The following is an 18,786-nucleotide window of genomic DNA, read 5'->3' on the forward strand; positions in this document are numbered from 1 at the left end:
AGTCGTTACGGAAATTTTCTATATATTGACCGGTATCACTGTGTGAATGGAGATATTGTTACAACAATTCTGTCAGAAGAGCATCTCTAAACACACAACACGTCCAACCTTGAGGCGGATGGGCTACAGCAGCAGAAGACCACACCGGGTGCCACTCCTGTCAGCTAAGAACAGGAAACTGAGGCTACAATTTGCATAGGCTCACCAAAATTGCACCATCTTGCTGTGAGGCAACAGTGCTAACCACTGAGCCACTGTGCCGCCCCTCGAATGATTTTTGACATAAAAGAAACATCAGTCACTTTGACCAAATATAAATGTGCTACATTAGACTTTTTCTGTGTTGTAGGGTCACATTTGATCTCAACACATGGTCCCTGTAAACCCACGTGCTCCATATAAAATAAAAGCACGTTTAAGTGGACTATATTCATAGTGCTTGTTTATATACACTATGCTAATTATTCTCTTTATTCTCCATTTCGACCTGGGGATACTCAACCCGAGGTCCTCAGATTATGCGGAGTCACTGATTGGACCCAAGACCAGCGACGAGATGATCCCAAGGTGCCCATATCTGGGACCAGGCCGTATCCTGAGCAGCTGCTGTGGTGGTCATGGGGGAGTAGAGTGTATGAGACTGATTCCAGTAACGCTCCAGGGACAGACGAGTCTTCGCTGAAGCCAGCTTCCAGCCTCCACTGCTGAGACTGCAGCTCTGCACAAGACTTTTGGCCAGCGGAGAAATTAAAATGGTCGTGCCGAACTGAGTCTGGTTCTCTCAAGGTTTTTTTTTCTTCGCTCTCCAATTGGTGAAGTTTTTTTTCCCTCTCCGCTGTCGCCACTGGCTTGCATGGTTCAGGATCTGAAAAGCTACTCATCGATGAATTTGCTCTTCAGTGTTTGGACTCTCAATAATGACTTCAAACCACACTGAACTGAGCTAAACTGAACTGAACTTAAACACTAAAAACTGAACTACCCTGATCCAGTTGCTATGACCATTTATGTGAAGCTGCTTTGACACAATCTACATTGTAAAAGCGCTATACAAATAAAGCTGAATTCAATTGAATTGAATTACTAATGCAACCGGAGTCTCCATCTCATAAAAGTAACAGCAAATAAGAAATAACAAAAGAGTGAGTCAATAATGATTGAATTCCTGGCTGATGAACTTCCCCTTTAAATGGTTGGTGTGGGTTCTGCATTTCAGAGGTGTCAATGTTAACTCCAATTCCTCTAATAAATAAGGCTGCGCTCTTTAAACACACAGAACCTGACCTTCAAACAAACTGCAATATTTTCTTTGCTAATTTCCACAGATGTAGGTGTAAGTGAAAATCTTGCATGGAGCAGAACCGTAATTTACCCCCCACGGATTAAAATTAAGGTTGAATAAACAAGCTTTTGCAGCACGCAGAGCGCTTCGTACTCAGCACCACTACACATTCAGTTTCGACAGTTTCATCACTTCAGATTTCTGGGCTGCTTGATGACTCAAATTTACAAGAGTTTGAGGGGGGAAAAGTGGTTTTCGTGAGAGATTTGTGATTTATTCACAGCTTTTGTTGTCAGTAATGATGGAGATTGATAAACAAGGGCTGTTTGTGGTGCCGTTCATCCACACTTGATTTGGTACGATTAGCCAAATCCTGTTATTTTCAGCTATCGCAAAACATATTAACAGTCATGCTAATGAGTATGAGGGAGATTTTTTTTTTAACTGAAATGATTGGATGAACGCTTTGTAGAGGAGTAAAGCTGGAAATGTACTTTTACACAAGCCTTTTTTAAAATTATATAATGGAAAAGGGACGCAAATTGGGATCACGTACAAAGAAATCAAAACAACAAAGAACAAATAAAAAAACAACAACAACAATGCAGTCAGGTACTGGCAGGTGCGTGTGTTTGCATGCACCGATAACTAGGTGGACAGGTCAGAGTATTCATTCATTCTCTTGTCGGCTTAGTCCCTTCATTAATCCAGGGTCGCCACAGCGGAATGAAACGCGTACTTATCTAGCAAGTTTTTACGCAATGGATGCCCTTCCAGCCGCAATCCATCTCTGGGAAACATCCACGCACACATTCACACACACACTCATACACTACGGACAATTTAGCCTTCCCAATTCACCTGTACTGCATGTCTTTGGACTGTGGGGTGAAACCAGAGCACCCGTAGGAAACCCACACGAACGTCAGGAGAACATGCAAACTCCACACAGAAACGCCAACTGAGCCGAGGCTCGAACCAGAGACCCAGCAACCTTCTTGCTGTGAGGCGACAGCACTACCTACTGCGCCACTGCCTCGCCGGGTCAGAGTACATACATAAGAGAAAAAAATCTATAAATAAATAAATAAATAAATATATAGTGGCTGATAGCGGTGCGATATTCTGCAATATCAAAACTCGTACAGCCTCTTTTACTCCGCCCACACGAGTGGCAAGCAGAGGAATACAGTTTGACAAATATTGCAGCTGTTGTACTTTCGAGGCTTTTTCAGACGAGAATGTAGTTATTTAGATTGCATATATGCAGTTTATTTATAAGGACAGTGCCTATTTTAACGATTTATAATATCGGAGATACAGCACGCATCCATCAGCCTGTCATACTGAGCAGAACAAAGACGGTTGACGTTCCGCCACAAGACTAATACTTCTTCAACGTACTACTACTAATACTAATACTATAACAATGACCACCACTACAACGTCTACTCCTACTACTACTGACACTACTACTACTACTACTGATATTGCTAATACAACAACGACTAATACTACTACAATGTCTACTACTACTACTACTGATGCAACTACTACAACACTGACTTATACTACAAAAACGTCTACTACTACTACTACTACTACTATTACAGATACTACTACTACTACAACAACGTTTACTACTACTGATACTACTACTACAACAACAACAACGATTACTACTACTACTGCTACTACTACTACAACAACAACAACAACGATTACTACTACTACTGCTACTACTACTACAACAACAACAACAACGATTACTACTACTACTGCTACTACTACTACAACAACAACAACAACGATTACTACTACTACTACAACAACAACAACAACGATTACTACTACTACTGCTACTACTACTACAACAACAACGATTACTACTACTACTGCTACTACTACTACAACAACAACGATTACTACTACTACTGCTACTACTACTACAACAACAACAACAACGATTACTACTACTACTGCTACTACTACTACAACAACAACAACAACGATTACTACTACTACTGCTACTACTACTACAACAACGATTACTACTACTACTGCTACTACTACTACAACAACAACGATTACTACTACTACTGCTACTACTACTACAACAACAACAACAACGATTACTACTACTACTGCTACTACTACTACAACAACAACAACAACGATTACTACTACTACTGCTACTACTACTACAACAACAACAACAACGATTACTACTACTACTGCTACTACTACTACAACAACAACGATTACTACTACTACTGCTACTACTACTACAACAACAACAACAACGATTACTACTACTACTGCTACTACTACTACAACAACAACAACAACGATTACTACTACTACTGCTAGTACTACTACAACAACAACGATTACTACTACTACTGCTACTAATACTACAACAACGACTAATACTACTACAATGTCTACTACTACAACTGATGCTACTACTACTACAACAACAACAACAACAACAACAACGATTACTACTACTACTGCTACTACTACTACAACAACAACGATTACTACTACTACTGATGCTACTACTACAACAACAACGATTACTACTACTACTGCTACTAATACTACAACAACGACTAATACTACTACAATGTCTACTACTACTACTGATGCTACTACTACTACAACAACGACTAATACTACTACAATGTCTACTACTACTACTGATGCTACTACTACAACAACAACGATTACTACTACTACTGCTACTAATACTACAACAACGACTAATACGTCTACAATGTCTACTACTACTACTACTGATGCTACTACTACTACAACAACGACTACTACTACGTCTACTCCCACTGATACTACAACAATGTCTACTACTACTTATACTACTACTACTACTATTACAATGTCCACTACTACAGCAACGACAACACTTTTACACAATTCTAAATGCAAAGTAAATCAACTGCGTGGTCCCTGAAAATCAGTTACCATTTCAGAAGCCTCCATTTAAGAGTTCTTATTATATAAATTATACTTTTAATGTAAAACGACTTTCAAGAGTTCACACTAAATTTAGATTTAAAGCAGTTGCTGAACTTACATATCTAAAAAATATTCCTGCCTTACTTTTTTTTGTTGTTAAATCAAATGTTTATGTTTAGTCATATCAACGTAAATCAGTCAAACTGACTAAACAGTCATTCATTAATTTACCTTTAGCTTTGTCCCTTTATTAATCAAGGGACACCACAGTGGAATGAACCGCCAACAGCGGAAGCCCTTCCAGCTGCAACTTAGTATTGGAAGCATCCATCCATACTCATTTACACACACACACACTACGGCCAATTTAGTTCAACCAATTCACCTATAGCGCATGTGTTTGGACTGTGGGGGAAACCGGAGCACCAGGAGGAAACCCACGCCAACACGTGGAGAACATGCAAACTCCACACAGAAATGCCAACTGACCCAGCTGGGACTTGAACCAGCAACCTTCTTGCTGTGAGGCGACAGTGCTACCCACTGAGCCACCGTGTCGCCCATCTTCACTTAATATTCTAATGATTTTTGGAATAAAAGAAAAGATGATAATACATTTAATAATAATTAATAATTTTGACCCATATCATTGTTTTTGCCATTGTCAGAAACACACCCCTGCAGCCTAAAACTGTCCTTTGTCAGATATTTACTTCAAAGCACTGTTACATTATGAGAAGAACACATTTTCGGACTATTATTTCATAACTCCGGTGTTACTAGGTTAACGAGTGAACTATAACTGATGGTTTTTCTGCTTTCAGTGTACAGTAAAGTGACCTCAGAGGTATAAACCGCCGCAGAGTCTGTACCCGCTGCGCATTCTGACAGAACACTTGATCTTCTGAGCCTCGACTTGAACTCCAGCCACAACCACACATCTCATCAAGACATATCTGCGCAGACTGAGATTTTGCATACATGTGTGCAACTACTATTCCATCCCAACCCTGTCCCTGAAGACACACCAACAGCACATACCCACATAGCAAAATTTCTCTGGCCCAGCTCTGGCCCACACAATCAGGTTTTGCTTGGCCCACATGCCGCAGTGAATTACGGTACATGACTGGACCAAATCTGGCTTCCAGACAAGGGCCAAACACAGACCATATCTGGGCCAAGTCTCAGCCAAGTTAATAACTCATAACTGGGCCTGAACTGGGCCAGATAGGTTGGTGTGTCACGATTGCAATGAAATTGATAAAACCATGGAGTGATGCGCTTTAGGCACACTATGGGCACGCTTTTTCTCAAAGTGACCTGATTGGTAGAATTTTTTTTCTTTACTCAAAAATGATTTTAGTGTATTTTAAATGTGGGTCAAGACTGGCCAAACTCACATGGCCCACTTTCAAATTTTTAAATCTGGGCCAAATACTACGTTTTTCATCTGGCCCAAATCTTGTGTGCCCCCTTAAAGACGGTGCCACCTCTGCCAAACCCGGGCCATGTTTAGCCCACATGCTGTATGCCAGTGCCGGATGAATGCCTGCTGTGCCAGCTTTATGCCAAATCTGGGCCAGAATTCTTTGCTACTAGGGTATTTTGGACGTCTCCCTTATCTGACCCATTAGCTTCAGGTTTTGGAGTCGCTTCTAATGTTCTCATGAGTTGATTCCGGTGTGTTCGATTATGAAGAGGTTGAAAATGTGTACTGTTGGCGTGCCTTCAGAAACAGGGTTGGGAAACACTGTTCTAAACATCAAGTTTTCCTCTAAAAAGTGTATATCACAAACCTGCTGCATTGACAAAATTATAAAGCGCCTGAAACAAAGACTTTAAAGCTGCTGTAGCTGCGTGATGCGAACAGCACCAAGGTCAATGATACTTCTGCGATTCATTTACTGGTGAAACCTGTTTTAAATTCATTTAATGACGAAAACCTTTTTGAATTCATAGCAACTTGAGTTTTAACACATCTGCCAAATGAATTAATCTAAAGATAATATTATGTTGTGCTGCGCAATATATTAGTTCAGCATGGATATTACAATGTTCATTCGTTCATTCAGTTACCTTAGGCTTAGTCCCTTTATTAATCAGGGGTCGCCACAGCGGAATGAGCCGATAACTTATCCAGCATTTGTTTTACAGTGGATGCCCTTCTAGCTGCAACCCAGTACTGGGAATCACTCATACACTCTCATTGACACAGACTTATACACTACGGCCAATTTAGCTTATTTAATTCACTTATAGCGCTTGTTATATGGAGTCATTACAAACTCTAACAAATGGAGTATGAATTATATGTGTGAATGTAAAGTAGGATCTTAAGCAATACACAAATACACTTACTTAAAAATGTATTTACATACAAAGAACATATTTTGGAGCAGGAAGCATAACACCGTGATATACACTCATTGGCCACTTTATTAGGTACACCTGTCCAACTGCCCCTTAATGAAAATTTCTAATCAGCCAATCACATTGCAGCAACTCAATGCATTTAGGCATGGTCAAGAAACTATGTGGTGTCATTATGGAGCAAAATCTCTGAGGAATGTTTCCAGTAACTTGTATCTATGCCATGAAGGATTAAGACAGTTCTGAAGGCAAAAGAAGGTCCAACCCGGTACTAGTAAGGTGTGCCTACTAAAGTGGCCGGTGAGTGTATTTATCCAAGGGTCTGTTGTCTGTCTGTTTATCCAGCTGGGTCAGTTGTCATTTCTGTGTGGAGTTTGCATGTTCTCCCTTATGTTGGCGTGGGTTTCCTCCAGGTGCGCTATGAATGAATTAGGTATATCTAAATTGTCCGTAGTGTATGTGTGTGAATGAGTGTGTATAGATGTTTCCCAGGGTTGGTTTGCAGTTGGAGGGGCATCCACTGCGTAAAACAAACACTGGATAAGTTGGCGGTTCATTCCGCTGTGGCGACCCCAGATTAATGAAGGGACTAAGAAAATGAATGACTATTTTGCAGAATAGCAGAATGCTGCAATGTGGATTTCTTTCCAAAATCGTGCAGCCCTATTATGTCGCATCAAAAAAGCTCCATTGAAATACAGCGAGAGACATTTATTGGTCACCATGAGGCAGATTCATCCACTGTCACAGTCTGCAGAGCCAGATTTGGCTCAATCTCAGTCACCACAGGGAGAGATCCAGTTTCAGTCCATCTGAAGAGGCTTTCAAAGGGTAAACCTCCTCTTCTGCGCACACATGCACACACACACAGATTTGTTTTTCTGAATTGTGGGGACATTTCATTAATTTCCATTGTATTTATAGACCATTTTGCCATTAGTATCTGGATGCAGCCTGCATGATGCTCATGAGCAGAGTATGGCCAGGGTGGGTTGGACCCCTTTAAATGCTACAAATTTTACAAAAGGCTTAAAGTAAAATTCTGTATGATAGTAAAGCTAGTCTCCTGTGAGCAATATGACAATGGAAATACAGTTTGTACAGTACAGACCATTTCAATGCGGTGATGTCATTGGAACGTGAACATTTTGTGAATTATCAAACTATTTCATAGCTATAAAGAGAGGCAAATCAAAAATAACTTCATGTTAAAACACCTATCATATAATTATTTATCAATAATAATAATAATAATAATAATAATAATAATAATAATAATAATGCATTTTATTGAAAGGCGCCTTTCATGACACTCAAGGTCACCGTACAGGACAGCTAGAACAATCAATTCAAATAAAAACACAATAAAAACAAAAAGTAGCACTTAATATTGTCAATGTCAAATTTAAACAGGCGAATTTGATCTACTGAACTTTTGGAAGCAAATTTTTAACTGAAATAAAATGACCTGAAAATTGTCTTTTAAATATCATACATGAAATCTGGAAATTGAATATGAATTATTGAAGTGTGTTTTCATGTTTGAAATATTTTTAGTTGAAATATACACAGCTTAAGTAAACAGCTGTGTTAAATTTCAGGCCCTAAAAATACAAACCCTGGCCATCCAAGTCATTAAAATGCAATCAGTTGTTAATTACATGTACTATTTTATTCAGCTTGTGTTATCAGATACGCTTTTTATTTCAATACAATTGGCATTGATTTTGTTCCATACTTAATAAGTGTTTAAAGGCTTAATAAGTTAGGGTAGTTAGGCAGGTCGTTGTATAATGATGGCTTGTTCTGAATACAATTGAAAGAAAATGCTTAAGGCCACTTTAGTAGGCACACCTTACTAGTACCGGGTTGGACCTTCTTTTGCCTTCAGAACTGTCTTAATCCTTCATGGCATAGATACAAGTTACTGGAAACATTCCTCAGAGATTTTGCTCCATAATGACACCACATAGTTTCTTGACCATGCCTAAATGCATTGCTTAAATACTGTGAAAAATTCCTGAATCTGGTAAACATCAATTAGGAAATATTTGACAATGAAAAATAATTCTGATTTCAACTGTACATCACAAAAACAACCACACACACACACACACACACACACACACACACACACACACACACACACACACACACACACACACATACAACCAGTTCCTCTTCAGAGAGAACATCGAACCCAAACCTTCAGAGCGCTCGCACACTGACACGTGCAGCTTATCAGTGATCACGTACACACGCACACACACACCTCTACAAACACAGAGAAACCTTCTCTATCGCTCGTCTCTCCAGCCCACTTCATATTGTCTGCTTCTGTCAGCTGACGAGAGCAGGCGCCTGCTTCTGTTGCCAAGGGAACAGGCTTAAATCAAATGAAGCCAACAGGAACTGAGTGACATTCACATGCATCTGTGGCCACAGATGAGCAAACACACACACACACACACACACACACTGGTACACACACAAAACTGATTCTGGCACATCAAAATAGGACACATGCTGAGGAAACATATAACACACACACAGATGTACACCAGCACCGTACATAATTCACCCACAACTCCAGCTCTGAAAAAAAAAAAAAAAAAAGCGGGAATCTGTCGCAAACTTTATGGATTAAAAAGGGGGAGCAAAAGGTCTCTGAATCGCTGACTAAGGATGCTGAACAAAAACAAATGTGCACTGATTAGTATTTATTATTATTATTTACTGACTATTATTAGTCCCTTTATTAATCTGGGGTCTCCACAGTGGAATGAACCACCAACTTATCCAGCATGTGTTTTATGCAGTGGATGCCCTTCCAGCTGCAACCCAACACTGGAAAACATCCATGCACTCTCATTCACACACATACACTACGGACAATTCAGCTTACCTAATTCAACTATATGTGTTTGGACTGTGGGGGAAACCGGAGCACCAGGAGGAAACATGCGAACATACAAACTCCACACAGATATGCCAACTGTTCAAGCCGGGACTCGAACCAGCGAACTTCTTGCTCTGAGGCAACAGTGCTAATAGGGGTGTCACGATTTCGATTTTTAATTGAAATCGATCGAAATTTATGCTCAATTTCGATTATCGAATCAAAAAATAGAATCGTCGATGCTGCCACGCCCCCATGTCACGTCAGCTTGGCTTGCCAAGCGGGAAAAAAACAGGCTTGTTGAAGTGCTTGTTAAACTGCAGACACAGGAGACCCGTCGACAGAACTTAAACCCTCTCCTCTTTCAATGAAGTCGCCAGTGTGGAAGCATTTTGGATTTCCAGTGAGTTATGTTGACAGCGTTCGTGTTGTCGACAAAAAAAAACACAGTTTTGCAAGCTCTGCTATGTACGTATTACGTACGGTTCGTCCGATAGACAAAACCGGCATCGCGATCCTCCGCCCGCCCCCGTTGCAAATCCGCTCGCGAAAAGCACACACTCAGGCCCTGTTTACACTGTCTTTGTTTTTAAATGGCATTTTAGAACGACAACGATTTGACATCCACAGTGGCGTGTAGCATTTCTGAACAGCCCTGCTTCCTCTCTACCTCTGAAAATGCACATCACGTGACCACACAGACACAGACGCACTCACAGCCATGCGCTCGAGACAGCAGGTCCAGGCAGTCAGAGGACTGCTTCAATCTTTCACTCACTTGTACTTAGTCATTTTAGCGAACACCTCAGATACTGTTGGCTGGTTCCTGTTGGTTGTGCCTCTTTTTTTACCGACGCCATTATAAGGACACAGATCACTGCCTTTTCACGAGTCCCGCAGAAAAAGTGATTGACAGGTGGTAATTATGTGTGTATCTTGCCTTTATTCATTTACTGTATGATTTGTTTATGGGTAAAACAAAGACCATGCAGGTCAGGTAGTTTAAACGGTAGGCTACAAATAATTAATTGGTCATTGATTAATTAATTATTCATAATCGAAATCGAATCGTGCCTTTAGAATCGAAAATGTAATCGAATCGAGGATTTGGAGGATCGTGACACCCTTAAATGCTAACCACTGAGCCACTGTGCCACCCCTGTAATATCCATAATTATAAAGCACCTTTTGTTGAGCATTGTAAGACTGTGAAAATATCCCACCTGCTCTGTCTTTATTACTCACAGATATCCGCATGATATGAATGTGCAGGTCAGAGTTCACCAAACTTTGTATCCCTGTGAAATGCTAAACGTATTAACACAAGCGTATGACACACTCACATACGAATGGAAGCGAATGAAACAAGTCTAATCGATGAAATGCAGATCGATACCACTCAGTTAAGTAGTCCACTTTGTGCTATCCTTAATAAAAAAAAATGTTAGTAATTAAGAACACTTCGAGAGGGAGTAATTAGCATAATAAATTAGCACACACTTAAGGTGCTAAGCGGTTCAAATGAGCTGTTCGTCTAATTTACAAACGATTTAGTTGCAAGATATAATCAACAGAGCAAATGCATTCTGTGCGTCATAAAGCCTGATGCTAATTAAAATGTAAATGCTAGTTATGGACACTTCATAACGTCTGGGTAAACCAGGATAATGAACACAAGGTGAAGACAAAACAAGATTGTGAACACAAGGAGGAAACCATATGCATATTCATACATGGAATGCAGTTGTTTATTTCTACAGGACAGCGTTCGGATTGAATGGAGATGCAAATGTAACCTTATGCTTAAAGGGATAGTTCATTCGAATTTTAATACGGTCAAACCTCCTGCCTATTTTACCTTGGTATCCGGTATTACCGTGCATAATAAAAAAAATTATGACGTAAGTGTCACGGTTGTTGAAGGGACGGAGACAAAAGGTGTAGGATCCAATAGCAATTTTAATGATGAAACGTGCAGTGACAGAAAAATCAATAATCTCCAAAGTAACAAAATAGTAAACAAACAAACAAAACCAGGAACTAAGACAGATAACTAGAACAAGATTCGAGACTAAGGCAGGATACAAAAACACTACACAGAATCAACATACCAAAACAAGACAAACAACAAACTAACAAACAGTGGTAGAATGGCTGTATAAATAGTCCAGGAAATCAACAGAAACGGAGACAGCTGTGTTGCAAATCAGTATACAGTAGATAGGCTGTTTCTCAATTCCAAGAACGCAGAGAACGAACTTGCGTTCTTGTGGAGAGCGGTCTTGCCAGGTGTCCTCGGAAGAACGAACTCAGGAGACCGCGAGGGCAGAGAACGCGTCCTTTGAGAAATGAATTTTAAATTATTTAAACATTAAAGCACTCATACAACGATTTATTGTTTCCCCCCTCTTCAAAATATATACGTTGCATAAAAACATTATAAATATACTGTGCACAATATAAATAAAACAAATTTTAATACGAATTTCAGCAAACAAACACCCTTAATGTGTTTATTCCTTTATTAAGATATTCATGTTAATGTTTACTTTCAGCGTTTCATTTAGGGAAACTCCTGAGGTAAATGAGTTAAATCTCTGAACTAATAAAAAATCTAAATTAAGTGAAGTTTATTCATAAACTAATTTCGAGAGGATCACGTGCTTATGATTGACACGGCTGGCCCCGAGTCAAGCTAATGAACAAACCACCAATCAGGCTATTCCTAACCCAGTATAAATAACCAAACGCCCTACCTTAAGTCATCTTCGTTTGAAGAATCCCCCCTTCCACCCCTTCTCCTCCTCTTTTCTACAGGGCAGCACGGCGGCCCAGTGGCTAGCACTGCAGCCTCACAGCAATAAATGCCTCCGACTTGGGTATCCACCCAACCGGTCAGCATTTTCGTGCGGAGTTCGTGCTTGCGTGGGTTTTCCCCGGGTCCTCCGGTTTCCTCCCACACTCCCAAAAACATGAGACTAAGTAAATTGATTAAACCAAATTAGCACCAAATTCAATTCTGTCTGCAACACATCACCTTAGCAATCCTTACGCAGCAGGAAGGGGGAGGTTCTCGAGATCTACCCGAGTCAAACTCCCCTCTTGCCCTGCAATGGGAGGGAGCTCCGGGCTCGAGGATCTTTTGAGCTCGGGGCTCTCTCCCGGGACAGCATGCCAAACTAGCTTATTATCAATCATCAGCTAAGTGTGAACTCTTGAAATGCTGTGCTTTCCACCTCCAGTCGCAATGACTTCTGGGACTACCAGAGCGAGTTCGGTGCTCAAGTCTGCATCGGTGCGTCCTCGATATCAAGAACACATCCGGGATGTTTCAAGCGTCCTCCGTACTTGCGGTCTTGAGTATTGGAACTGAACTTTGGCAGCTGATGATGACGTTGCACGAGAACACGAGGATGCAAGACCGCTGAAGAACGCATATTGAGAAACAGTCATGGTTCCGGGTGTGTGCACAAGGTATGTATGGAACTTGTAGTTCTTCAACCACTGTAGTTCGCTGACAGAAAACAAGTGAACTACAGTGCCCTCTAGCGGTTACTGACAGTCATGACAGTAAGGCTCAGGCTCAACAAACTGTTGGCTTGTGCCTAAACCATTCAGAAACTGAATACCGTATACGCAACCTTAGGTTCGCGGTCACCTGTTTGTCTTGCTCGTATTAGAGATCTGCGCGGGACGCCTTCTCTCATTCACACACACATTCACGCATACACACACACACACACACACACAGAGAGAGAGAGAGCACCAAGCGACACACAGCATCACGCACACACACACACACACATAAACAGCATCCACGTGGATGCGGGCGTGCTCGCTCGCTCGGGAGCAAAATTGTTAGACCGCGCACCCTCTCCCTTTCAAAATTACACTAGTTTCCGACCGCTCTCGCGATTTATCCAGAAATTTATTCCCGCAACGCAAGAAATCTGGTCGGGTCCCGCAGCTCCTGTGGTACAGCAGTGGGAAAGCAGACCTCTAGTTCGCATTTACCACATCTCCCTTCTTGTTTGTAAAAAATATATGCCAACAATTTCTCAAACTGTGCTCAGATTTCCAGTGAACCATATTTTCTTAAGGAAAGTTAACATTGTTCGACAACATGATCCAACAAAAGCCTCGTAGGAAAAAACACACAATTGGGATCCTCACTGAAAACACAGAATATAGTGTTTATTTTTTCAGGACAGCATTCAGATTGATGGAGATGCAAATGTAAACTTCTGCCTAACATTGCCACTAAATAATCAATCAAAAATCTCCAATCTAAAGCTTTAAGAAAATGCTGTGCTCAGATATCCAAACTTACACATGCTAGTCAGAGTTTTATATCTATACCATGCTTTATATATCCATTTTACAGCTCCATGCTTAGTTGACTCTTTGTCAGCATTGTACACCAACATGCTCCTTTACCAAAACACAACAAAAGCCTAGAACAGAACAATTAGGATCCTCACTGAAAACACAGTATATATTGTGTATTTGTACAGGACAGCATTTAGATTCATTGAAATGTAAACTTTTCCCTGATATTTCCACTTCTCCATTACAAAATCTCCAATTTGGAGTTTAAATATGCCACAAATTTCACAAACTGTGCTCAGATTTCCAATCTTACACCTGTCAGTGATAGCTTTATATGCTTTCTACATTAATTTTACAGTATGTCAGTTGACTCTTTGTCAGCATTGTGCATCAATATGATCCTTGAACAAAACACAGCATAAGCCTAAAGCAGTACAATTGGGATGCTCACTGAAAACACAGTACAGTCTTTAATAACCGTATATCCATAGACCAGTGCACCATTTCCATCTCAGCCCACACAAAAGCAGGCACTGCGCTAATTTCTCTCTCTCTCTCTCTTTGTACCTTCTGACTCTCGCTCAATCATTGGACACCGCGGGTCTGTGAGGTGGGGAGTGAGGTCATAGTAGTGTTTTGGAAGATCATGCAAGGTGGGAGTCGATCCGAAGACAACGAGAAATCGGAAAAGTGCAAGAACAGACACCAGCACAGGAAAAGCAAGCACCAGCCAATGTTACATAAACCATTGGGAAAGCTCTGCCAGCAGCACGACATGGGCAAAGAGGCACATGCCGTCAGGAGCAGTGGGATGTGTCTCACCTCCACACACACACACACACAGAGCGAATCGCGAACTGCAGTTAGATGACAAATCACATGTGAGCTTTCGCTTGTAGCCGACCTTTCATTCTTTGGCTCCCACACACAGATACGTCCTTCCCTCTATAATTTAATGGACCGCTCTCACTTCTCTTTTTCCTTCATTTCCTGTGCATTTCTTTGTAAGCCATCATCATCATCTTCATCCTCCGCCTCTTTCTCATCGACAGCAGGGTCAGAAATTAACCAGGGCTCGTGGCCAAGATGACAGGGAAATTGACTAAAAATGCCATAGATGTTTATGTCACTGAACTGCCCTTTTTAAATGCTATTTAACAACAAATAATAATGATGATAATAATAATAATTATTATTATTATTATTATTATTATTATTATTATTAAATAACATTACCACTAATAAAAATGATAATAATTTTAATAAAATAATAATAATAATAATAATAATAATAATAATAATAATAACAATAACAATAATAATAATAATAATAATAAATAATAACAACAATAGAAATAATAATAAAAAATAAAATAATAATAATATAATTTAAATAATAATAATCATTATCATAATAACAATAAAAAATAATAATATTAAAAATATATAATAATAAAATACTACTTTATTATCATAATAATAATAAAAAAAATTTAATAATAATAATAATAATAATAATAATAACAATAATCGACAGCAGAGTCAGAAATTAACCAGGGCTCGGGGCCAAGATGACAGGGAAATTGACTAAAAATGCCATAGACGTTTATGTCACTGAACTGCCCTTTTTAACTGCTATTTAGCATCAAATAATAATAATAATAATAATAATAATAATAAATATTACTACCACTACTACTACTAATAATAATAATAATAACAATAACAATCATAATAATAATAAAAGTTTAAATAATAATAATAATAATAGACATAATAAAAATATATATAATAATTTAAATAATCATTATCATAATAATAATAATAAAAATAATAATATTAAAAATATATTATAATAATAAAATACTACTTTATAATAATAATAATAATAATAATAATAATAATAATAATAATAATAATAATAATAATAATAATAATAATCTAGCTACTGGACCAGAGACAATTTCTCTGCCATCCAATTCTGATTGTTTCTCAATACTCCTACACTCTAAAAAAATTAGGGTTGTCATAAACCAATTTGTTGGATCAAATATTTAATAACCCAACTGTTGGGTCAAAATGCTTTATTTCAGGTCTCAGCAATCTCGGTCCTGGAGAATTGTTGTCCCTGCAGGGTTTATCTCCAACTTGCCTCAACACCACTGCCTGGGTGCTTCAAGCAAGACCTTGATTATCATGTTCAGGTGTGTTTGATTAGGATTGGAGCTAAAATCCGCAGGACACCGGCCCTCCAGGAACAAGTTTGGTGACCCCTGCTTTATTTAAATTGAATTTAAATTTATTTTTGCTCTTCATGGAACCATCAATACCAATTTATTTTAATAGCATTGCACTCTAGAAAACGATGGGTTGTTATAACTCAATGTTGGCACAAATATGAACAAACTCAAGATTGAGTTATGACAACCCAGTGTTTTTTTATAGAGTGCAATGCTATTAAAACTTTGAGGGCTCCATTTTAATATGTAGGCGCAAAGTTTAAAGCGCATGGCACAAATTCATCAAGGACGCGTTCCATTTTGCTACTTTAGGGTAAGTAAAATACAGTCTGCGCTCCGGTGCATGGTCTAACAGGGTTGTGCGTATACTCCTAATGAGGTTTGGGTGTGTTTTGAGCATAACGTGCATTAAACTAATCAGTCTCATCTCCCTTTCCCTATCAGAGTCGGTTGCGTCGTGTCATGGCGCATTTGTTATTTACATGACGGACTTTGTAAGTGGATAAACTGGACGCTTCACTAGCGAGAAAACAGTTAAACGGCGCATCTGCAGCGCGAGAATAAAGAACGAGCCTCCTCCATTCAGCCTCTTTACTTTCTCTTTACTTTACTTTTACTCTTTACTCCTTTACTTTCGTAGATAAGGAAACGGTGTTGTACACACTCCACTGAAGACATCCATTAGCCGACATATTTCATTTTGTTTGTTAAGCGCAAAGATCTGTTTCAAAACTATTTCAAAATTCAGTTTAAATTTTCAGCAAAAGAATAAATGAACAATAATAATGAAGTGAGCTATATCCACACACACATCCTGTTCTTATGCCCCATATGGTGATGTAGGCGTCTCTAAAACCCCACAGGTGGACAAATCTAAACTTGTTTATATTAAAAGAAATATAAATATTCATATAATTAATAATACTGCTAATAATAATAACATGGTGATGCAGTGGCGCAGTAGGTAGTGCTGTCGCCTCACAGCAAGAAGGTCGCTGGGTCGCTGGTTCGATCCTCGGCTCAGTTGACATTTCTGTGTGGAGTTTGCATGTTCTCCCTGTGTTTGCGTGGGTTTCCTCCGGGTGCTCCAGTTTCCCCCACAGTCCAAAGACATGCGGTACAGGTGAACTGGGTATGCTAAATTGTCCGTAGTGTGTGAATGTGTGTGTGGATGTTTTCAAGAGATGGGTTGCGGCTGGAGGGGGATCCGCTGCGTATAAATGTGCTGGATAAGTTGGTGGTTCATTCCGCTGTGGCGACCCCGGACTAATAAAGGGACTTAGCCGACAAGAAAAAGAATGAATGAATGAATAATAATAACATTATACAAATACAGATTGTCATGAATAAACTGAAAAAAACCCTCCGAGATGAGGCATGGAGGCAGTGGTTTTTATATTTATGTATAAAATAATAATTTTTGTATTATTTTAATTCTTTAATTGTTTTTATCTGTAAAGATATTTGTGTATTGCTGTACATCCTGTGTGTATTAAGCAACGTGTAAGCGTTTTGAACCCACATACACTCTCAGAAATAAAGGTACACAAGCTGTCACTGGGGTGGGACTTTTTTAAAAGGTACACATTTGTACTTAAAGGGTCCATATTGGTACCTCAAAAGTATATATAGGTGCCTAAAAACTTTAAGAGGAATGCTTTTGTACTTTTTAGGTACTAATATGTACCCTTGAGGTATTAATATAGACCTTTTAGGTAAAACGTTACACCTTTTGAAAAGGTACCACCCCAGTGACAGCTCGTGTACCTTTATTTCTGAGAGTGTAGGTGCATAACTAACGCACTCTGCGCTGGACTTTAGACTTTTGTCTATTGCAGTTCATCAAAATAGCAACGCGTCAACAATGCGCCTTAACACACCTCCTTTTTAGACCAGCACACCCAAAGTGCTGCAAATGGATTCGCTTTTTAAACAAAGTGACGCAAAATGTAAAATATTAAGGTTGCACTGGTCTGAAAACAGCAACAAATCACGCCAAACGCATCTTGCACGGTACTGTGCCGGGTGTATGATACAATCTCAGAGATAAAAGTACACTGAAAATAGTGTTGCATGCAGAACTATTGCAAACTATTTATTTGCGTTGAATTTAAACAAATTAATTAAATTCAATAATGTTCAACTTAATTTGTTGGTTAAAAAATTCAGCCCAAATAAATTGTTTACAACCACGTAACATTAAAAAAAAAATTGTAAATCCAAGGAATCATCTTTGAATATTTATTTTCAGTGTAAGAGAGCTGTCACTAGGGTGGTACCTTCTCGAAAGGTACACATTTGTACTTGAAGGGTCCATATTGGTAACTTAGAAGAATATATTAGTACCTACAAATTTTAAGAGGAACACTTTTGTACTTTTTAGGTGCCAATGTGTACCTTTGAGCTATTAATATTGAACTTTTAGGTAAAAATGTGTACCTTTTGTAAAGGTTCAACCCCAGTGACAACTCGCGTACCTTTATATCTGAGAGTGTAGGGCCCTAAGAGTTCTTCACAGAAGAAATATATCTTTAATTATCTTTTTAAGATCACTTATCTTTGAGAAACCAAGATAGCATTTTGTTAAGTATTTTATTTTACTACAAAACTGCTTGATTAATTGTGCATGCATTAAAAAATGGCACTTATACTGCTATACTGTGTTTGAACAGTACTGTTGGACA

At 39.1% G+C, this 18,786-nt stretch overlaps 1 protein-coding gene across 2 annotated transcripts in view; it reads right to left on the reverse strand.

Moving 5' to 3' along the window:
* dlg4a (discs, large homolog 4a (Drosophila)) overlaps positions 1–18,786 on the reverse strand; it is a 226,302-nt gene that overhangs the window by 206,486 nt on the left and 1,030 nt on the right. The window lies entirely within an intron of this gene.

The sequence above is a fragment of the Danio rerio genome, chromosome 5 (assembly GCF_052040795.2).
Source record: "Danio rerio strain M-AB ecotype USA chromosome 5, GRCz13ab, whole genome shotgun sequence".
Lineage (NCBI taxonomy): Eukaryota > Metazoa > Chordata > Actinopteri > Cypriniformes > Danionidae > Danio > Danio rerio.